Source organism: Lissotriton vulgaris, chromosome 1_1 (assembly GCF_964263255.1).
Source record: "Lissotriton vulgaris chromosome 1_1, aLisVul1.2, whole genome shotgun sequence".
In the NCBI taxonomy this organism is placed as follows: domain Eukaryota; kingdom Metazoa; phylum Chordata; class Amphibia; order Caudata; family Salamandridae; genus Lissotriton; species Lissotriton vulgaris.
Genome location: NC_141685.1, coordinates 1,513,533,887 through 1,513,558,151, shown reverse-complemented (window position 1 = coordinate 1,513,558,151; position 24,265 = coordinate 1,513,533,887). Strand labels below are relative to the sequence as shown.

The 24,265-nt window shown below is 49.0% G+C and overlaps 1 protein-coding gene across 1 annotated transcript in view; it reads right to left on the bottom strand.

Moving 5' to 3' along the window:
• SLC26A5 (solute carrier family 26 member 5) overlaps positions 1 to 24,265 on the bottom strand; it is a 392,278-nt gene that overhangs the window by 356,439 nt on the left and 11,574 nt on the right. The gene's annotated exons all lie outside the window — the stretch shown is intronic.

Here is a 24,265-nt window from a genome sequence, read left to right as displayed (position 1 = left end):
AGCGTAGCGAGAATTCATGTGGCGAAAACATCTTCAAACCAAAGGGCTTTCAGCCCCGCAGTTTTCATGCAGTGCCCGTGTACATGCACGCGCATCGCATCCAAGCCCAGCCCAGTCCTCCCCTAGCAGCACTCCTCCCACGCCAGCAACTCCCACACCAGCACCTCCCCTCTCTCGCATTCGCGCCATCCGGCTTCTCCTCCCCTAGCAGCACTCCTCCCACACCAGCATCTCCCCCCTCCCACACCAGCACCTCCCCCACGCCCACCCACCAGGCTCTCCCGCCCCCATCAGGCTTCCCTCCCAATCCGCCTGCCTCCCCTCGCGCATTCACGCTCCCCCACCAGGCTCTCCCGCCCCCATCCGGCTTCCCTCGTAATCTGCCTGCCTCCCCTCGCTCGCATTCCCGACCCAGGCTCTCCCGCCATGGAAAATAAAACCTGTAAACTTTTTTGTCATGTTTCACTGCACTAGGCGTTTATTTTAAATGATTTAGTCAGGACTGAAGATGCAGGCTAGATATTTTGGCTTTCTTGTGCATTTTCAGATGTGTGTTTGCTTTGGTGGTGATGTTCCGGTTACATATTTCTGAAAGCTTTTATTTTATACATCATTTTTAGCGAAACGGAATTTCAGGAACACAAATGCATCAATCAGAATAAGACTTGCTTGGTACGGACGGGCATTCGTACATGCCATGGCTCTCACTGACGGGTAGGCATGCACAGACATGGTACAGTCGGGGCGGACTGAAAAGCATGTGCAGATGGTAGGAAGAGATTCGTATAAGGACGGCAAAGATCACATGCAAGATACACCTCAGTCGCCGACACCGAGACAAAGTCACAGACAGTTTCGTACACACATACAGATGAACTGATCCAGACAGACACACACAGCTGGCGTCCTTACCCCACCCCCTAAGAGTAAATTTTGCGGTGTCTGAACGTAAAGCAAACCACTGCTCAAGCCCCATTTTGTCATTTCAAAATTCTTGTTTCCAGTTTACTTCAAACTTCTCCTTCTTCGCACTCCATTGGACTGCATGTGCTTTCTAGGCCTCAACTCTGTACTGCTTCCCCTCACATCCCTGTTCCCCATGCTCTCCTTGTAAATCCCCACACTCTCCAAACTCATCTTTGCTTCGACTGCTCCTCGCAGTCCCACACCTTTTTTTCCCTAATACGCCAGCTTCTATGTTGCCTCCCTGCCCGTCCTTCCTCCAATAACCCTACCTGATCCACCGTTGCAGTCCCACTCTCCCCATTGTGTTTTTATACGTTTCTTTTGTATGTTTAATGTGATAGCGCATGTGACGTGAACACAATTTCCTTACTGACTGAACCCCGTAAAAGAGTCTCTACTGTACCGCCTCGTGAGCCCATGGTCTACTGTGTAACCTGTTAGACTACAGACAGACATACACAGCACTACAGAACCAATTGGAGGACGCCACAAAAGGATTTGCTACAATTCGAAACCCACGTGGGAAAGTAAATGCTTGAAACCGGCACTTTCTCTTTTTGTACCAGGATTAAAGCAATAGGTTTAGGCTTCTTCTCCCCCTCACTCGCTTTCCTCCCCCCACTCGCTGGCCACGTCAAACGCGAGAGCTTTAAAGGGGCTTGCTTGAAGGCAATCTGCTTCCCCGCTAATCAGTTTTTTCCCCTCCCACTTTTCCTTTGATGTCCGCCGCGCGTGGCCTCTGCATGTCGCCTAACACGGTTGTTGGTCCTACCACCTCTCACAAAGCTGCATTTACAATTCTGAGCAGCACTGTATATAAACGTGCCAGTAATCGAAATCGGCAAGCTGTTTTTTTTTTTTGGGTTGGATTAAGATCGGATGTTTGCTGCATTATCTTGCCCCCCCTCAGTTGGATTGCACTTTGTCTTCGCTGTGTTTAAAATTAATCTCAGTGCAGGGAAGGTTATTTACTGCAGACGTTTTCTGTAAACGTTTCATTCTCTTGTTTAGATATCTGCATAAGCTTAGACTTTAATTTTCATGGCAAATAAAGTCAACTCTGAGCTTTATTGAGAGAGTAGTTTCCTAATTTGTTTTAAAACTATTTTACATCGTAATACGTTTGCTGAGGTCGAGAAAGCATTTTGCCTTTGAGCAGCTGTCTTTTATCCCAGGAAAACGACTGCCCAGCAACTGAAATGCAACTTGCAAAACATCTTCTTAAATAATAATTGGATGCATGCTAAAAAGTCCATCTATCCGTCCTACATGGCATTTCTGAAAGCTGAGTCTTCCCCAGTCTTCATTATAAACATGCAGACAGTCACCTTCATAACAAAGTGGCTCGCTCCTTAAAGGGTTCCTCCACTAGAATGCTCACACAGTACATAGGCTGCGCTGTTGTGGGAATGGATAAGAATGGCAGTGTGGTGACCACTTCCAAAGTTTCCTTTTTAGGGGTGGCTAATAATTGTTTTTAACCGTCACACCCTCACCCACCCTCACACCCCCTCACCCTCACCCACCCTCACATCCCCTCACCCTCACCCCCACACCCCCTCACAACCCTCTCACTCAGCCTCACACCCTCACACACTCTCACCCTCACACCCCCTCACTCACCCTCACACACTCACACACCCACTCGCCCTCACCCTCACACCCCCTCACCCTCACCCTCACACCCTCACACCACTCAGCGCTACAACACATATGTGTGTGTAGGTGCAAATGCAATGTTCTTGGATTTTCGTCACAATAAAATACACTGAACATAATCTTCACAAAATTTATTTACAAACGTTTAAGCTATTGCCATTATTTAAGTATTAATTATTTACAAAATTAAAAGCCATTGTTATTTGTAATATCATTACATCTAAGTCACGTAAATACAACACACATTGCATTACAAATGCTATAGGTGTCACATTTGCGAAAGTTACAACTATTGACATTGTAACTGACAAAGCTATTAATTTTGCTATTTTCAAAACCAACACATAAATTTAAAAAGTGTCATTTACAATACCAATCACTCAAACTTTCCTAATGCGAGAAGTTAAAAATATGGGCATTGTAAATCACAAAAAAAATAAAATGTCATTTAGAAAACCAATAGCTCAAACTTTCCTACTGCGAGACCTATTGGCAACGCCAGTGCTTGTTGTTTTTCACTGTTAAAAGGCCCTCTTGCCCATAGGATAGAATGGGAAGGCTGTGTAATATGTTTTCCAGCCTATCTTTCCAGGGTCTTAACACTATGGCTGCTAAGGCAATTCCCCTCCTGTGCTGGGAATTGCCATTTTGCTGGTGTCATGACGAGCTCAGCTCGTCATGAGCACAGCTCCAGGCTACCTCATGACAAGCTGATCTCGTCATGAGCATGGAAGGGGTTAAGATGGAAAGGTGAAGTTTAGTATGCCTAAACTCTACGGCCCACATGCATCAAGGGTTTTTGGAGTCGCAAACGGTGCGATTCCTTAAAATCGGCCGTTTGCGATTCCAAAATCCATTTTTGGAATGCATCATACATTTTCAGAAATCGCAACATTTTTGCGATTACTAAAAATGCGATTGCTTTCAAGAAATCGCAAATTTGCGATTTTTTAAAAGCAATGCATGATTAGTTTTAAAATTGCGAATTCGCAATTAGGGTGTCAAAGTTATCGAGTGGTTGCACCACTCGGTAAATTTGCAAAAAGTGTTAAAAACGCAGCAAATGCATTTTTTAAACATTCATGTTACGGACACACATGTCCTTAGGACATGTGTGTGTGCAACATGATGCGAAAACAACATTTCATGGGTGCAGGAGGGGGTTCATTTGAACCCCCCTCCCCTCCCTTGAAAAGCAATCAGGATTTGCGATTTTCAAAGTGCGAATTCGCAATTCCCATTGATCCCTATGGGCCTTTTGGCCCATAGGATCAATGTGAATTGCGATTTCGCACTTTGAAAATCGCATCATATTTGCAATTTGGTAGAAATTGCGATTTCTACCGAATCGCAAATAATTTGCGAAAATATTCATGCATCCCGTTTTGCGAATTCCAAAATGCGAATCGCTATTCGCAAAATCCCGGGATGATGCATGTGGGCCACAATGTAATAACACTTTTTTTTATGAAGGTGGTTTTTGCATTGTGTTTTCAGAAGCCACTCTTTTAGAAGTGGCTGAGTTATGTGCTCCAACATTTCTGTGTGGCTGTGCCTTTCTGTGGATTGACTGTCTGGATTTGAAAGCAATAGGATCTGAGGAATGTCTTGACCCAGGGGAGGAGGTGAGACAGCATTAGGCTGACCTGCATCTGGAGTGTAGGGGGAGGAGAAGCCCTCAGAGGTGAAGAGGCCAGGGTTGTTGCTATAAAACAATTAGCTCATCTCCTGCTGAGTGATTGAGAATCCAGACCCTCACTAATCAAAGGAAGAGAGGGGCCACTGGCAGGGGGGCACCCAGAACAACTTCAAAGCCATTGAGGGGTATAACTATGAGAGCTAAAGCCCCTGCACTTTGGAGAATGGCTTGATCAAGTGTGAACAAGACTGGAGCTACTTCGTGATCAAGAGGACCTTTGCCAAGGAAGAAACAACTGAAGAGACTGAAGGACAGGACTGACCCTTGCTGTGTGATCTGGGGCTGGCCTGCAGTTTGCTGTTTCAACCAAGGAAAGGTTAAAGGGGCTTTGCTGTGAGTGGTGTGCCCCTGCTTGAAGGACTTTGCTGTGTGCTGTGTCCTGAAGTAATTATCCCCAAGGGCCTGTAGTGAGCTGACTCCCTGTTTGGAAACACAGGAACATAACAGTTACCAGGAGAGTCTCAGCGACGCTGTGGGAGCGTGCCTGTTGCAGTCTGAGACCCTTGTAAGAACTGCCTGTGATCGTGGGCGCCTGGTGTCCAAGTGAGAGTCAGTGACGCTGTGCGGGTGTGCTTTGTGCAGCACTGAGACCTTCAGGAGGATCGGCCTGTGATCGGGGGCCCCTTGCAATCCATGCAAGGATATGCGACGCTGTGTACGTGTGCTTTGTGCAACCTGAACCCCGTTGTGAGGACTGTCCAGTGTTCGTGTGCACCGGAATCCAAGTGAGTCTCATCGACGCTGTGTGCGTGTGCATTGGGCACTGTGAGACGTTCATGAGGATTTGCCTTGTAATCGTGTGCCCCGGAATCCAAGTGAGTCTCATTGATTCAGTGAGCGTGTGCATTGTGCACAGTGAGACCTTCATGAGGATTTGCCTTGTTATTGTGAACACCGGAATCCATGTGAGTCTCATTGCTGCTGTGTGCGGGTGCGATGTGCACCGGGAGACTTTTGTGAGGATTTGCCGTGTGCACTGGATTAAAGGGAGTCTCAGCGATGCTGTGTGTGTGATCTTCATGCAGCCTGAGACCCGTGTGTGGAGTGCCAAGTGATCGTGCACCCAGAGTGAAGGAAGACTCAGCAACACTGTGTGCGTGTGCTTTGTGGCAGCCTGAGATCTTCGTAAGTGAAGTGGCCAGAACTGGCAGTGCCGGAGGAGCTGTGTTGCCGACCCGAGCCGCCGTTGCCATTTCACAAAGCCGATTGGAGGCCCAGCTGCTGGACAAGGAGAGGAGAGCGGGTTCGCGCCCCCCCAGGTAATGTGTGTTGACTCCTGGGGCGGGACGCGAGCTCGGAGGAAGATGGTCTTGTCCTCTCTCTCGTGTTGGCAGTGCGAGCCTATATTTCGGCTTGTGTTGTGTCCCGTATTGCCAAAGGGAGTGGCGGTACAGGGGCCAGAATGCGAATCTGCACTTTGGAATTACAGCGAACTGTGTTGGGGGCAACTGTGAGAGGCTGACTGAAGGTTAGAAGAGGAGGCGGAGAGACTGCCTAAGGCCCGGTGATCGGTACCTGAGTGTACTACGTAGTATTCCATTTCTGAGAGCGAAGCCTCTGACTGACGGATTACACATTGCAACATTTCTGTATAACGAACTACTTGATTGTCGTACGACGCATTGCCTTGTTCCTGCATAACGAACTACCCGATTAGCGCATTGCGCATTGCATTATTCCTGCATAACGAATTACCTGATTAGTGTATACGCATTGCTTTATTATTGCAGAATAACATATCTAGTGGTTGGATTATGCATTGGATGGTTTTACCTTCCAAAGGGTATGCACCTGTTACAACGCATTCGTTACTCCGCACTACCATTACAACGCGACTTTTACAACGCATACCATTACAACGCATTGCGCTGGGGGGCGCTATAGGATAGGGAATAAGTATAATTTACTATCCAACACCTTCCCTAGGGTCCACGGGGACTGGAGTTAGAATAGTAAATTATACTTACCACTATCCAGCACCCCAAAGCGCTATGCGTTGTAATGGTATGCGTTGTAATGGTCGTGTTGTAATGGTAGGTAGTTGTAACGGTATGCGTTGTAACATGGTACATCCCTTCCAAAGTGACTGATTGTTGAGTCACACATTGCATTCTTTTCATTGCAGAATGTCTGATTGCTATGTTACGCATTACAGTATTTTTACATTGCAAAAGTACCTGATTTTAGCATTCCGAACTGTATGACATGTGGTTAGGAGTACAGGAGAATGTTTAGAAGAGCTCATTGACATCGCCAGAACTTACAACGGCTGGCTGGCCTAACAACCGGCCAGGAGAAATATTACACAACCTCATATGTTGGTTTTATATCATGTGGTCTTATCGTATCTCTTTTACATAAAGTTTATACTCGCTTTTTAAAACTCACGTTGAGTCTATTTGTGGTGTCATCATTGGGTTATTGCGAGCGAAGGTGCGAATCCTTTACACATGTGCCTTGAAGATAAGCCTGGCTGCTCGTGCCAAGCTACCGAGGGGGTGACCTTCCTTTCCCTGACATTGGAACATGGGTCCCTACTTGTCCTAAGGTACCTACCTCAGCCAACCAGGGATCTCAGGTGTAACAACTTTCATATGGCTTACAACATTGCATGGTTATTCACTGCAATCAGAAACATTTGTAAACCAAATAGACATCATCTGTGGTCCAAAACAGAAACTACCATACTTGTGCACAAGTTATCCGTAGTCCATTGAAACAGGGTGGCATACTGCACATATCAAAACTATCCAGTCTGATCAACCCGGGTCAGCAAGCTCACACCCACCATCACAACCCCACCTTTCCTGATGTAATAAACACAATAACAAAGAAAATAAGGTGGGCCTAAGAATTACCCCACCCTGTGGATACAATCCCAGCAGGCTATTGTGATGTGGGGGCAGAACTAGTCTCTGGTAAATCATTTTTTAATGTTTTTCAAATATCCCTTGGGCGAAAGGCCGGGCGTTATATTGTAGCATACAATTCGCAGTTAGTGTTGCAGTATGTGTGACTGAGTAGCCAGTCTTTCACTGTGGGGGAGATGCGGCTACCCCACTTAAGAGCTATTTCCCTCTTACAGAGCAACAATACAATGGCGGTGAATTTACGCAGCTTATTTGGTAGCCCTCCCACATATCCCCGCAAGGTCACGTCAGGGGTATGGACCAATCCAAGGCGAGTCATTTGCTCTTTAATTCTAAAAAAGGATCTGCAGAAGATCCCAATCTTAGTGCTGTCCATGTCAGATGGACGAAGTCCACCTGTGGGCCACCACACTTAAGACAGGAGTGCAGCCGATTTGGGTCAATGGCGTGAATCCTAGTTGGGGTCATGTAGACCCTCCACAAGTACTTAAAATGTATAAGCTTATGTCTGCTGTTTAAGGAGACCTCTTTGGTTTGCGCACACCAAAATGACCAATGTGAATCCTGTATAGGGTGCCCAATGTCCTGCTCCCAAGCCACCCGTATTTTGGTGTCTCTGCTGGGGATCAAGGACATGCAAGATTTATATACCTTCGAGATCAGGTGGTCTCCACCGGGACTCGAAATTAGGAGCATGAGAGGAGGAAAAGGCTCTGGCTCCAACGGGTATCTAGAAACCTTAGATCAGAGCGAACTTCATATCCAACTAAAGATAAATTGGTCTATAAATGTTGCGTCGCTGAACTTCCCTCCCTCCATACTAGAAAATATGTCCCTCTGGGAACAAGTACCTACATTTATTCATAGAGTATGCAAGAAGTGTACCCTGCACCAGATTCTCCTCTGTGACGGGGAGCCAAGGGTTATTAATAACTGGGATCTCAGGTGAGTATAGGGCACCCCCTCCCTTCACCCTAGCCAACTTCCGCCAGGCCCAGCTGGAGGTGGATACTTTCTGAATGTCCCGGGGGTCCCTTGGGAATCCCTGCAGCAATATTGTACAGAGTGGCGCAGGCAGCACCACATCAGCCTCAGGTCTAGAATATGGAAGTTGTGCGTCTGGGTGGTACCAAGAGTGGGCAAAACTGCACAGCGCAACCAGATAATAAACCAGAAAATTGGGGACCCCAAATCCGCCTCTCTCATATGACAAAGTCATGGTGTCCCAGCTAAGTCTTGATCTTCCACCCCTCCAAAACCAACCGGATAAGGTGAGATAGCAATGTGAGGAAAAAGGAATTGGGGAGAGGAATGGGAATGTTATGAAATAAATATAGAAATGTAGGGAGCAGGATCATCTTAACAAGTGCCACACGACCAGCAAGAGAGAGGGGGAGTTTCAGCCATCGCTTGGCCTGCTGCGTCAAGTTATGCACCACCGGGCCATAATTTAGTCTGATAATTTGCTCTGTGTCACTATGCACCCGAATACCTAAATATTTTGCCTATGCCTCACACCACGCAAGTGGGAACTCGCTCTACCAGCGCATAGTGCTCATGGTCAAGGGAAAGATCTCAGCCTTACTCCAATTTATATATAACCCTGAAAAGACACCAAATCGAATAATGTCACAGATGAGTGGTTCAAGCTTCTCCCGGGGGTTGTGCACATAAAGTATAATGCCATCTGCATACAAGGAGATTTAAAGTGGCCCCGTTTTTAAATGCTGGCCTCCGTGTAGATTCCATTCCAGGAAGTGGCGAACCAGAAGGTCTAATGCCAATATGAAAAGCAAAGGGGAGTGTGGACATCCCTGCCTGGTGCCACGCGTAAGGGCTAATGGCGAGAACAGGGTACCATTAAGGCGGAGTCTGGCCGTGGGCCGGGAGTATAGTAGTGCTGTGAGGTCAATGTATCCCTTAGGGATACCCAACTTTCCCCATCAACTCCAACAAAAAGGGCAACTCCAGTGAGTCAAAGGCCTTTTCCGTGTCAAGGAGGACCGTCGTGGCAGGGCCCTCAGGAGGCATTCTTTGTATCACCACGAATAATATGCGACGGTTTAGCGCAGTTGACCTGTGGGGGACAAAGCCCGACTGGGCTGGTGAGATAATTCGATCTAATAACAACACCAGTCGCAGCGCAATCATTTTGAGCAACATTTTATAGTTGAGGTTTAAAATGACAGCGGTCTATAGGAGCCGCACAGCAGTGGATCTTTCCCCGCTTTTGGAAGAAGAATTATTACGGCCTCACGTAAAGTAGGGGTGAGCTCTACACGTTCAAGCGAATCATTATACTTAAATAGCTACTCACACGTTCTGCAGCCTCTATAAACTCCGTAAGTAGTATCAGTCAACTGTTCCGGTGAGAAGGGTCAGGCTTTATAATCTGTTCACTATCTAATGTTTCAAGCTGCTTCTTGATACGCGCAATCAGATTACGCAAATCTTTGAAAATCCCAGTGCGCTTAGAGATACAAACACCACACACATAAGGTTTAAATGCCTCCCAGAGTGTGGCCCACGTTTCAACCGACCGTTTATTCAATTCGAAATATTCACCTACTGCATTCCACAGCTCAGAGAGAAATACTGCATCGGACAGTGCCGACCCAGGGAATCTCCATACCCTCTCACATCCCTCAGCCTAGGGACACGCAACTGCAACACCACAGGAGAATGGTCTGAGTATGTACTTGGGAGGTGCTGGGCCGCTCTGTACCGTGTTACTAAATTGGGAGAGACTAGCCAAAAGTCTAACGTGGTCGATGTGCTATATTGGGCAGCATAATAAGTGTATGTGGCGTCCAGTGGGTTACGCTGGAGCCATACATCGGCAAGACCAATCGTCTCACATATGTCTAACGAAACGTTGCATGTGAGGGGTTTAGTATCTAGAGCCTTGGATGTGCTATCACATGCCAGATCCCAAAGGAGATTAAAATCACCACCCATACATATGTGGTCAGCATCTAATTGGAGAAGCTTAGAAAAATTCAGGACTGTCAACATTAGGCACATACACGCTAATGAATGCAATTCTATGTCCCATTAAGCGCCCCTCTACAATAGCGAACAGCCTCTCACTAACGTTGCAAGTTTTTGTGAATTGCAAAGGTAGACGTTATGGATCAGGACAGCTGAACCCCGCCCATACGTGCTGTATCCCGTAAAATAGCGGTGTGGGCCCCAGCTCGCGGCAAAAGTGGTGGTGAGAGTCTTGGGAAGGTGGGTCTCTTGCAAGAGCACAATGTCCGCCCCATGGCATTGTAAATAGTGAACGGCATGTTTACATTTCCTGGGGTTGTTAAGCCCATGGACATTCCAGGTGATCAATGTTAAATCGGAACATGGTGCCAGCCTACTTACCCTGTCCCGCCATCCCAACATATGGAACATGATTTTACTTGTGCATTGTAAGTGAACCATACCAAGCTGCAGTGAAAAAATAAGATTACAACTACTGAGTGCCCAACAAAGCGAACAGTACCCCGCCTCCCACCTCCCCCAAACATCCCTGCCCGCCTTTCGGCAGGGAATGTCCCAATTGAACAATTGTACTCTTGCATCATGTAAACACCCACATATCCAAAGCAGGAGTAATACTAGATACATTACCCGAAAGTTAAAGCAACACAAAGTGATACACACTTGGGGGGTGACAATGAAGATGTGTCTCCTGGCTGCCTGACCCATCGCTGTAAAATCCGGGAACAGGGCTAAGGTCGAACCTTGCCAGGAGATGGACCCCCTCTCGCTTGAAAGCCTTAGCACCTTGTCACTGTCTCTTTAATTCAAGAGGCCGGCAATTATGGGTCTTGTAGGACATCCTGGGTTAGGGTGGGGGCCAAGTGAGCGGTGCGCCATCTCTACAAGAAAAGTGAGAGTGAAGACTTCTTTGCCGAAGATGTCCGAGAGTAGGGTTTCCACAAATTGGTCGATGCGCCCCATGTTGGTGGACTCAGGGATGCCCAAAATGCAAACATTATTGTGCCTACTGCGCACCTCCAGATCCTCGTTATTGATGACTCCCTCCTTCAGGATCTTTTCCATGCAGTCTAGATGCTTGGTCGACTGTGCTGTGCCATCTTCCAGATCAGTCACTCTACCTTCCACTCTGTCCATGTGCTTTTCATGCGTGTCTAGTTTGGCGCCCATAGTATCAAGGCGTTTTTCCAAGGTATCGAATTGGCTATCAAGCGCCCTAAAACCCACTCGCATTTCCTGAAGCAGTGTTCCCGAACATCAGAAGGTTCGCTGGGGCCTGTATCATCCTGACCACCCTCCGACATATTGCCGACGGACTCCGTAGACTGCTCGGTGGGTCTACCAAACTGTAGCAAATGGGTCTTACGCATCATTGCCCCCAACACTGAATCGTGGCAGCCAGTCTATTCTTGGGGCCCCTACTACGATCAAGACAATCAAGGGGGGGTAAGGCCTATTCCTCAGTGGCCCAGCTTACCACGCCAGACCACCGACCCGGTCAGACGATACAGGGGAATGTCAGTAGCCCACACGCGCACAGCAGAACACTGTATGCCTGAGTCAGCCCTCACAAGCAGGAGCGGGCTCTCACTAATTAGTTTGGGCCCAGGGCATATGCTTTAGTTTGATGGGGAATTCAGCAGCGCCACCTCACAGCCAGCCGGAACCACAAGTATCAGGGTCTCCCTCCGCCTCCTCCAGTGGAGCACAGCAGAATCAGCCGTCTCAAGGGTCACCCATCCTCATCCATGGCCCAACCGGCCCGAGCCGTTGGATAGCTGGTCCCTAGGCTTGTCCCCGTCCTTCTCTCCAGGGGGTCCCCACAGCAAAAACTGGCCAGTCTCAAGCAGCCCAACAGGGCTGAAGGTAATATGCAGCAGGAGGGAGGGGCGGTAATGAAGCGAGCTCACCTCAGTTGAGTGAGGCCCATGTGCTTGTTTCCTTTGTGAGCAAGACCGCAGGAAACCTCCTTGTGTCTCTGCAATCGGCGCAGGCCGGTCTCGGCCACGCCCCACGGGTTATTCCGGCCCCGTGCACTCGGAGGCCGCAGACTGCGGCAGTCCCGGGCGCCCGATCTCAACAAACGGCACAGAGTCACGCAGGAACCTCTGTGGGGCCAGTGCAACCGTCTCGGGTGCGCTAGGGGCAGGATGGATGGAAGGATGGGTGAAGTTTGCCGGGAATCCTGGCGGAGCTTCAACGCTGCGTGGCCATCTTGTTCGGCAGCTTGCCCCCCCTCCCCCCCCCAAACAACCCCTACTTTGGGAGATTATAGCATGGGCCACCTGGCACTGCAGTTTCACTGAAAGTGATCCCACCACTATAACTAGAGCACTTTCATCAAAAATGCCTCACCGAAGTTTTGAGGGGACTTAAATTATTTTGGATGGACTGCTGCAGTGCTGGCGGGGGAAGAGCTTTGCCAGCCAAGTGTGCTGGTGGCCAATCTGCCAACCTTAAAATGACTCATTGATTCTCTAGTCCAAATATCTTCAATAAATTAAGGAAAAATTCACAACTAACAGTGAACAACCGTATGCACTGTACGCGTAGAGAGGCTGAGGCCGTGGAGCAATAATGAAGCAGATTTGTACCTATGGAACCAACAGGGTTTGCAACCGTTAAATAGGTTATTCACACCACAGCTTATTTAAGTTTTCTGAGCATTATATTGCAAGATGAGCATCTGGTTGCATAATTTTTGAAAAATCAGTAAAACCTAATTTTGAATAACTACTGACTTGAAGCTGAACTCGGACAAGATGGCGGTCCTCATCCTCGGACCACTCCCTCAGCCTGGGACGACTCCTGGTGGCCGACCACACTGGGAACAGCACCCACACCCACCGACCATGCATGCAATCTAGGATTCATCCTCAACTCCTCCCTCTCCATGTCTAAGCAAGTCAACGTCGTCTCCTCCTCCTGCTACAACACCCTCCGCTTGCTCCGCAGGATCTACAAGTGGATCCCGACAGAAGCAAGAAAAACGGTGACACAGGCCCTCGTCAGCAGCAGACATGCAGAAATCCCAGCCAAACACCTACGACGACTACAACGCATCCAAAACGCCTCCGCCTGACTGATCCTCAACATCCCTCATTGCAGCCACATCACAGCCCACCTAAGAAACCTGCACTGGCTCCCCATCAACAAGAGGATAACCTTCAAGCTCCTCACCCACGCACACAAAGCACTCCACAACGCCGGACCATCCTACCTGAACAGCAGACTCAGCTTCCACACCCCCACCCGCCAGCTTCGCTTCGCCAGCCTTGCCCTTGCCGCTGTCCCCCGCATCCAACGAACGACCTCCGGCAACAGATCCTTCTCTTACCTCGCCGCCAAGACCTGGAACACCCTCCCTACCCACATACGGCAGACCCAATATCTACTCACTTTAAAAGTCTCCTCAAGACCTGACTCTTCAAACAGTAGCAGCACCCCCCCCCCCCTCCCCTTAGTGCCTTGGGACCCTCACAGGTAAGTAGCGCGCTCTAGAAGTACATTGATTGATTGATTGATTGATTAACTAACTAAAAGGAAAATTAGAATGAAAAACAGGATATGGGTAATATGTTTTACAAATCTGTTGCTGTGTGGAGGGTCTGGTTCGCTTCCTCGTTTCTGTGTTATATGCCGTTGACACACAGAACTGAAAACAAAGAGATTTCAACAGTGTACAAAGATAAAGGGAATAAGGACAAAGTCTAGTGCATATCAGTAAAAATAATTAACACTACTTACAACTTTCAAACAAAAGTAAAAACTTGTGGTAGATTCCTAAACTTTTTCACAGGCGTAAATTTGAACAATGCTGGGTAAAGTGATATGTGCAGGTGTATAAACGTGTTTTACACAAGCATAATGTGTACAATAAATGCATGCTATAGATGTAATTTTCTAATGTGCAGTATCAAGGTCGTTTCAGAGGAGTGGACAAATAATTGCAATTCAAATTTTGTGCATATCAAAAACGCAGAAAATTTGAAGGGATTTAAAAAACATCAGAAGACAATCAGACCGCTCTTTTTCTCTCAGTGCACGAGGTTATACCCAAATAGCTCTGTCATAATCTGTCCAGAGCTACAGCAGTAACATGAACCAGATAATTTAACTTTTACAAAAAGGCCTTAGGAAGGGATAGCTATTGTCAGGACCCAAATGCACGTGTAGGATTAAGATGTAAATCATCAATACAAAAAACTAGCAATCCATACATCACGAATGAGTCGTACCTCCTTGTACAGGTATTACACCCAGGATAAACAGCTCTGTAAACAGTTCACGGTTTGCATAAGTTCCTCAATTTTTACCCATACCTTTGTGAATGAGTCTTATAGAGATGTAATTTACAATGCTATAATCAGAATTGTCTTACTGTTCGAACACATAGTGGTGGAAAGCACAGAATTCTATATATTTAGGTATGGTAAAGGATTTTTTCATTATTTTGCATTAGATTGTTTTTCATCTCAGTGGACTGGATTGAAATGTGAGTACTGATGAAAATATTTATCAAATGATGTAAATGGCAAACTATCATAGTTACCACCAAACATAATACTAATACATTGCTCCTAATCTGCATGGGTTAATCGCCGCTGTAATCATGGTAAAATTGGACCTCTTATATAAAAGAGTGCTAAAGAGACTCTGGCTTCCCACTTCCCCTTACCTGATGCACATGTCCAGTTTTATAGGTGATACTCAATAGCGGTGGTGAGCATCTTTCTAACTTTTATCAAATTAGGCAACCTCGGCGGGGGGAGATAAAGTCAAGTATCCAAGACCATACCATTTCGTAAAGTTGGGAAATGGAGATTCGACCTCTGGTGTCTGTTTACCAAAGCATCAACTTAATAACTACACCACACTGAGACTACAGCATAGGCGCCTTAGATAGTAGGAGCAATGGTTATCGAGAGACAGGATTTCAAGTAACAAGGAAGAGGGGAACAGTAGTGGTGGCCTCATGGTTCAAACTTAAGCTGCACATGCTTGGCTTCTATTTCTAGGTAGATGTCTTAGTGATTGATTCTCCAGTGTCTACAATGAAGAAGTGCAACTCCGCTCTAGGATCCAAGGAACTGTATTCAGTGGGCCCAAGTGGGTTGCTGTAGCCGGCCTGCGCAACATCACGGTCGGCCTAACTTTGTTTTTGCCCGTCTCTCGAAACCTGAAGTAACCTTTTTTGCGCTAACTGCTTTTAAGTGCTTTATTGCATTCTTCAACATTCAATATGTCGATTTATACTTGATGGGTTTTGATCATTTTGGTCTTGTTTTACTCAGATAAATATTCTCTTTTTTTAAACTGTTGTGGAACCTTTTTGTGGTATATTTACTGTGTTTTGTATGAGCTGTGGCACAAATAACTTTACACATTGCCTTCTAAATTAAGCCTGCCTGCTCTGTGCCATGCAACCAGGGGATGAGCACGGGGATAGTTTAGGATTGTGTTGTGATTTACCCTGACTAGGATTGTGGTCCCTACTTGGACAGGGTGCATACCTCTGCCAACTAGAGACCCAATTTCTAACACTAATTTATAATGTATCACAATAGATAAGAAAATGCTTGCATCTTCCAAATCCAATGCAAGGGTTTTGTCTTTAATCCAGATTGCAAGTGGGAAGCAATACACTAAGAATGGGGGTTCACATATTTTGGCGAGTAGTTGGGTGAAGGTCGTTATCATCACAATAGGATCGCCGGAAATACAAAGATAAATTAAAACCGCGGATTGTTGAAAGCATAATCGTTACCTCATTAAATGACGTGTAGAGCAGGGGACTCGCAAACCTCCATGCCTCTATCGGTCCACCACCATTGACAAAATGATGCTGTGGTCGGACTGGGTGCTCATTTTGAAAGAGCATTGGGCATAGTACTAGAGAACAAAAACTGGAGGTAGAAAAGGATATGGAGCAGTATTATTTTTATGATCAGCTCAAGTGTCTTTTTCTGACTCAAAGGATTCACGCACATCCACAACTCTTGAGGTTGTGTATAAAAAAATATGCTGCAAAAGACCAGTTTGCAACTTTGAAACGTTGTTTCAGTAGTTCTTAAGGACCCAGATCACGTCTTTATGCAAACTCGGGTCAGAGGACAGGAGAAAAAAACGCACAAACACAAAAAAATTAAGAACAAAAAGAAAACAGTACATACACTGAAGTAATAGTCCATGTTAATCCAAGTATAAAATGTCATCACGAATGTTGAAAGAAAATACTACGGGTCAAATGTATCAAGCAAAATTGCATTCACAAACGCCAAAATTCGCAGAATGTCGGCGTTTGCGAATGCAATTTTGCCAAATGGTATGTATTAAGGCAAAATAAGGAATCAATAAATTTGCGATTCCTTATTTTGCTACTGCATTTAAGGAATCGCAAATTTTGCGATTCCTTAAATGCAATGTGAGAGCACCAAAAAACGTGCAATTTGTCCTTAAGGAATCGCACATTACCACCAACTTCAAGTTGGTGGTAATTTGCGATTTCTTTGAAAAATTCACATTTTTGCACTTTTCAAAGTGCAATGTGAAGCACATACATGTCCTTAGGGCATGTATGTGCGCCACATGTGCACCCATGCTTTTTTACAGGAGTGCATCAGGGTGTCCTTTTGACACCCCTGCACCCTTGAAATTATTTTCAATTTGCGATTCCCAAATTGCGAATCGTAAATTGAGAATAACTTCCCATTCATTCCTATGGGCCTACTTGCCCATAGAAATGAATGGGGAGGTATTCCTTAATTGTGATTCGCAATTTGCTAATCACAATTAAGGAATATTAAGAAATCGCTAAAAAAATAGCGATTTTTTTACATACATCCCTATTTGCAATTCTCAAAAAGCGATTTCTAAAAAAAATCGCTATTTGAGAATCGCAAATCAGGATGTTGATACATATGGCCCTACATGACATAACTGAATAATCTTTGTTGATATGCTTGAATTTATTGATGGCCCTTATATTTTAGCCCTGAACCAAAACATTTCAGAACCAATGTGCTAGGGAGGAGGGGCAGGAAGTAATCGTTCACTACTGTCGTGCAATACAGAAACCACTTCACAATCGAATTGGTGATAATATCTTCTCCTGTGTATTGCCCATTACGCCCATTACAAATGCTGACAAAAGGAAGGAACGATAACATTGTGGTAATTAAATGGATTTACAGAACTAAAACCATGTAGATTTTCAAGGCATCAAAAATATATTTTTAGGGGGGCGTGGCTTGGATGCCGAGGAGGTAGGCAGCGTGAGCTCGGAGCTCCGTGCCCGATCCCGGAAAATATCCTGAAAATCCATTCGAACCCCAAGATAAAGGACATAATCCGGTACTAGACGGTACTGCGGAGGGTCCGGGACCCGCGGAAGACGACACCGAGCACTCCCGCAGCAGTATCGTAACTTCGAAAGCTGAACTCGGCCGAGAAGTCGCGGACCCCAAAATGGCGGCGGTGGCATGAGATCGCTGGTGACGGAGACATCTGCCCGGAGACCCACTGAAGATCGCTCCCGGACACGCTAGAGGTGCTGGTGGCCGCGTCGCGCCTCTCCCCCGGCACGGGCAGAACTTTGGGCGCACCCTTGGGCGGTGGTTGAGGACCGTCTCCTGACTGGGGCGACAACGGTGCGACAGTGACTCGGAGACGGGAACCCCGGATCTCAGGCGCAACTGGTGCTGGCCGAGCCACGACCGCTCGGTGCTTCCTGCATCTTGGTGACCCTTCTGGACCTGAGGACCCGGACGGAGGAAGGTGCCCGGCGTCGCTTGGAGGGCGACCAGGAACATATTCTGAGGACCGCCGCCCATCCCGGCCCAGATGGGGAAACCGAAGGGGAAGGGAGATGGCGCGACCGACACTGAGGCGGCGGAAGGAGCGGAGAGAGACCAGGCGGCGTTACAACGGATGCAGGATCGCATCCTGGAAGCCATCGCCACCACAAAGGATGCCCTGCAGCAAGATATAGCTCAGGTGGCGACGGGCTTGGGCCTCCTGAAGGCCGACCACGACAAACTGAAGGACAGGGTGAAATCCGTGGAGGCCACGGTTAAGGATTTAGCCCCGGCCCAGGCAACGGTGAAGGCCCAGATGGCCGATGTGATGGACCGTCTGAAGGTACTGGAAAGGAGGGCCGAGGATGCAGAAAACAGGAACAGGCGCAACAACGTACGCCTAGTGGGCCTGCCGGAGAAAATTGAAGGCGACGACATGGTGGGCTACTTGGACAACTGGCTGCGGACGGAGGTGGCACCTGAAGGTCTGTCCCCCTTCTTCTCCCTGGAGCGGGCGCATAGAGTTCCGGCGCGTCCGCCAGCCTTGGGCCTTCCTCCTCGCCCGGTGGTGTTCAAGTTGCTCCATTACCGGGACAGAGACTGGCTTTTGCAGAGGGCGAGAGAGGCAGGGCCCTTTCAGGTGGAAAACAACAGAGTCACCATGTTCCCGGACTACACGTTTGAGACTCAGCGACTTCGGGCAAACTTCTTGTCCCTCAAGCGAGAGCTCCGCCAGGAAGGCATCAAGTACTCCCTGTTGTTTCCTGCCAAACTACGAGTGGTGGTGGACGAAAAGTCTTTATTCTTCACGACTTCCGCGGATGCATGGGACTGGTGGGACACTTATAAGGCAGGAACGGACGGTGCCAAGGTCAGAGAGGAAGAAGCCAGGGCGGATAGGCCGATCAGACAGTCCCAACGGATCAGGAAGAATCGCAAGAGGACCGGGAAACCCTCGATGTCACAGACGGAGGCGGAGAGGCAGGCGGCCCTACAGGCGGTGGTGGACTTATCTAGAGCCGCCAGGACTCAATCTGGGAAGGGCACGGATTCGGAGGTCCCGGGAACGGGCTCAGAGACAGGACAATCGGAGTTTGGTGGAGCCCGGGGCCCTATTGTGACGCCGCAGACCTCGGGAGAGATACTGGAGGCATGCTGAACTGGTTTGGCGGAATGGACTCGCTGGTTGGACACCGGGGCGATGGACCCACAGCAGTGGAGAGACATTGATTGAGGTTTTGGGGGACTGTAATGTGGGGATTGTGGGGTGGAGCACGCGGGGCTGATTTGTTGGAGGTCTTATAGCATTGAGCCGCGCCTTACTGGCCCCTAAGGTCATCGCAGTGGGGACTGCGAATATTACCACCTTTCCTTGAGGGGTGGTCGGGAGTGTTGGTTTGGATGGGGGTACTTCCAGTTGCGGGGGGGCCTGTCCTGGGGGGGTGGGAGTTGCGGGCCGTTGGGGTTGCTCGAGGGGTTGTAGTTGTTGGAGGGGTTTGGCTTCCTGTTTGGAGAGGGTGGGGGGGAGGGCCCGTGGTCGCGGGACTTAGGCGAACACTGTTCTTTGTTGTATGGTCCGGTTGTGTAGGGGGGAATGGCTAATACTGGAGCATTGAAATGTGTTACCTGGAATGTGCGGGGCATGCAGTCCATGACGCGCAGACATAAGGTTCAGGCATACCTCAAGCGTAGGGGGGTTCACATAGCGTTCCTGCAGGAGACGCACCTAAATAAGCAGGAAGGGGCGGCTCTACAAAGGCGCTGGAGGGGGCAGTTATTCTACACGACTTTTTCAGCATTTGCGAGGGGGACATTGATTTGGATACGGGCGGGGGTCCCCTTCCAAGTCTCGAAGTCGTCGATAGACCCAGAGGGCAGATATGTGGCTGTGGAAGGAAGGCTGAGAGGCAGGATGATATCGCTATGCAATGTGTATGCTCCTAATGTAGACCTGCCCGCTTTCCTATCCAACGTTTCGGGCAAATTGGCGGGTTACTTGGCAGGGCCGGTCCTCCTGGGGGGGGACTTCAACTCGGTTGAGGATGTACTACTAGATAGGTCCCATCCCCCGCTTCGCGCATCCCCAGCACATAGGATCGCCAAGCGTAGATTAGAATGGCAGGAGAGCTGGGCCCTCACGGATGCATGGAGGGCGTTGCACCCCACCACTAGGGATTACTCCTTTCACTCGCACCTGCATGATTTACATGTGAGGCTGGATGCGTTTCTGTGTTCGGAATGTGTGCTCCCTGCGGTGGGTGGGGCGGAATACTTGGCAAGGACGATATCGGACCACAACCCCTTGTTGATGTCTCTGGAATGGATGGTGACTGTTAACAGCGTACCAACATGGCGCCTGCAACCTGACACCCTGGACGACTTGTTGTTCAGGGAGGCCCTGAGTGACCGTATTGAGAGATATTTTGAGGAGAACAGTGGTTCGGCCTCCACGAGGGCGGTTGAATGGGATGCTTTCAAGGTGGTGGTGCGGGGACACTGTATTGGGCACACGGCAGGGGCACGGAAGACTTTGTTGGATGACTTAGATAAGGCTGAGACGCGGCTGAGGGATCTTGAGAAGAGGCGCCCGAATCACCCAGAATTGCAGGAGGGGCTTAGTGGGGCGCGGGAGGGGCTGGCAGTAGAGCTAGAGCGGCTGCGTAGCTTCGACCACAAGGCGTACGTGACGAGGGCACATGCGGAAGGTGATAAGGCGGGGGCGATGTTGGCTTGGCTTGCTAACCCTATCCGGGGGGGAGGGCCGGTCATGAGGATCCAGGTGCCAGGGGAGGAGCCTTGCCACTCCCAACCCGGGATCCTGAACAAGTTCCGAGCCTATTATGAGGGGCTCTATCTGAGTGGTGATACTGGAGGGACGGAGGAGCTTGAGGAGTTCTTGGACGGGTTGGAGTTGCCGCAAGTGGAGGACTCGGAGGCAGAGGAGTTAGGGCGGCCCATCTCCCTCGGAGAAATAGGTTGCGCTGTAAAACAGATGGCTAGAAACAAGACCCCGGGCCTTGACGGTCTACCGATTGAATTTTATGGCAAATACCTGGAGCATCTTGCTCCACGGCTGCGCGAGGTATATAATGAGGCGCAGGAGAAGGGCCGACTCCCGGGCTCCATGTGCGAGGCCCTTATGGTCCCACTCTTGAAGCCGGGCAGGGAGGGTACGGCGCTGTCCTCGTACCGCCCGTTATCTATGTTGACGACGGATTACAAAATCCTCAGTAAAATTCTGGCCAACAGATTGCTAGTGCATATGACGAGCCTGGTTCATGGTGACCAGTGCGGTTTCATACCGACACGCAACACCACTCATAACATCCGCAGACTCACGAGACTGATGGGTGTGGACTGGCCAGACACCATCTCCCCATTTGTCCTGTCCATCGACATTGAAAAGGCGTTTGACAGCCTCGAATGGGGATACCTGTATGAGGTGATGCGTCGCTTTGGACTGGGAGACGGATATATTCAGTGGACCAAGGTCCTCTATACTGAGGCGGTAGCAAGGGTCCGAGTAGGTGCGCTGATCTCGAGACAATACCCGATCAGGCGTGGCACTAGACAGGGTTGTTCCCTATCCCCGCTACTGTTTGCGTTAGCAATGGAACCCTTCGCTGCGATAGCCAGACTGGGCCGCCACTACGCAGGTTTGCCTTTTAGGGGGAGGCCACACCTCATCTCCCTTTATGCGGATGACTTGTTAATGTTTTTGGCTGATGCCGGCGCTGAACTCCAGGGGGCACGGAGGCTACTGGAGCAGTTCGGTAGGTTATCGGGCCTGAGGGTCAACTGGCCCAAATCCTGTCTGTTCCCCCTGAGGCCGGGAGAGCCGTGCCCACTCACTGCTCAGGAACTCCGGTGGGAGCCGCGCTGCCTACATTATCTAGGGGTATATGTCTACCACACCCCATCCGACCTGCTAGATGGCAACGTAACTCGCTGTATTAACGCCCTGCGCGGATCTATGGACTTCTGGGCGACTCTACCGCTCTCACTGGCTGGTAGAATCTCCCTGCTGAAAATGATAGCACTGCCCAGGCTTTTGTACTATTTTAGGACACTGCCGGTATGGATCCCGAGTTCGATTTTCAAACGCCTGAAGTCACTGATCATAATGTTCCTGTGGGGCACGGGCAGGAGACGCATAGCGCTCGACACGCTGTTACGCCCCAAAGATGAGGGAGGGATGGCGGTGCCGGACTTCGAAGGATATTACCTCGCTGCCCAGCTGCAGACTTTTACTCAGGAGGTGGCGAGAGTATATAGAGGTCCCGAGGACGCGAGAGTCGAAGGCACCCCGCGACACGTTCTGGCGTATATCACGCTGCACCAGAAACTCCGAGTGGGAGATCTGACGGTCGAGGAGCAGACTTTCCGTCTATGTTGGGACCGGGCCCGTAAGCGGGCGGGTGCCCGCCTTATGTACGCCCCCGAAATACCGCTGGGAATGATCACTGCCCTCCCACATGGAGGTGACTGGTCGCGCTTGCTCGGGTGGGAGGAGGCGGGAGTACACGTGCTGGGTGACCTCTACGAAGATGGGGTGTTGCTGCCGTTTCGGGACCTACAAGAGAGATTTGACCTACCGAGGGGTGACTATCTGCTGCACGCGGCAGTCACAGGCGCCATGCGAGCCCATTGGGGGGAAGGGCAGCAGGAACCAAGTACCTCAATGGCATGCCAGTACGCCATGATGGCGGCGGGAACCTTTAAGGCCGTCACGTGCTTGTACTCGAGAATGCAGCGGGAGGCCTTGCAACCTTTGGCAGCTCTGAAGGCCAAGTGGGAGTTGGACCTCCAGGTGGAGATACCAGACACGACCTGGGGCCAACTGCTGAGGAGGGCGCGGAAGAGCTCGAGGAATGCCAGGTTCCAATTGATCCACTTTTATGTTGTCCACAGGGCATACCTCACGCCCGGGAAAATCCAACAATACTTTGGGGCGACCGACGCTGCTTGCCCCAGATGTAGTACAGCGGGGGCGGATCTATGTCACATGCTGTGGGATTGCCCCTCTCTGGGCGACTATTGGCAGGAAGTTGGGCGGGCCCTTAACGAGGCGACGGATAGGGATATTCAGTATACTAAGGCAGTTGGCATCCTTCACTGGTTCCCACATACACCTAGCAATACGATGTCGAGTAAATTTATAGACTTAGGGCTTATCTTGGCCAAGCGGGAGATCACACGAAATTGGAAGTCCAGAGTGGGGCCCACGTATAAAAGATGGTATGGTGAGTGTCTGAGATGGGCCGCGTGTGATAGCACCCTGCGATACCAGATGGCCTGGAGGTCGAATGACGAGAAAGCACTGGAAAGGGCGACTGCATGGGAGATGATGGTGCAGGCGCTCAGAGATGTGGGCGATGAGGAGCAGGAAGGCGAGAGCGAACTAGCAGGAGCAGACCCCAACACCATACAGGAGAACACACCTTAGCGATTGTTTGCTTCCTCCTGCAACACACCAGGCACTGACACATGGTTACTCAAGCGCAGCGCGACCACGGGGGAGGGTGGGTAGGAAGCTGATTTGGAGGGATGTTGGGGCACCGAAAGTTGGGGAGGGGGAGGGGCGTAAACCACAAAAGCATTCCAGGGTTATGTGCACAATGAAGCGGTCGGACAATGTAGGAAGTACGAGACCGAGACGGAAGATGAAACTACCCGCATCACAAGCGGGGAGAGCCCCCCGGAAGGAGGACACAAAATTCCTCAATTTAATTGGTCCATATTCATTCTGATGTTAATAAATATCTTGTCTGTACTTTTATAATGGTGATGCAATAAAAATGATGTTAAAAAAAAAAAAAAAAAATCAAAAATATATTTTTAAAAAAACAGCAAAAAAACAGGACGTTTGGTGCATGCCTGTAATAATGGTGCCATCAAAGAAGCTGTTTCTAGTATTAAACAAATACAAATTCTAAATGAAAAAAAAAACATAAGTACTCATTACTTCCTTTATCTTCAGAGTGACCCCGAGCAGCAGTCTTCTTTATTGACCCATCCCGTAAAAGAGAGCAGAAGAGCACTCAGTCTTACTTAGGGCTTGGCCTGATTTAGAGTTTGAAGGACACAAAAACTGTGTCACAAATCTACTGGAGTATGCTGCCTGCCAATCCCTCAATCCGTCTGTGCTATTCTGAGTAGGGTGGACCATCAGTTTACAGACGGTGGTGCCCCCACTCACTCCACTCTCTGAAAACTTACTGCGCAGGCCCAACAGTATAGATGCCGTGAGAGTAATAGCATCAGACCACCGGTCCATATTAAGA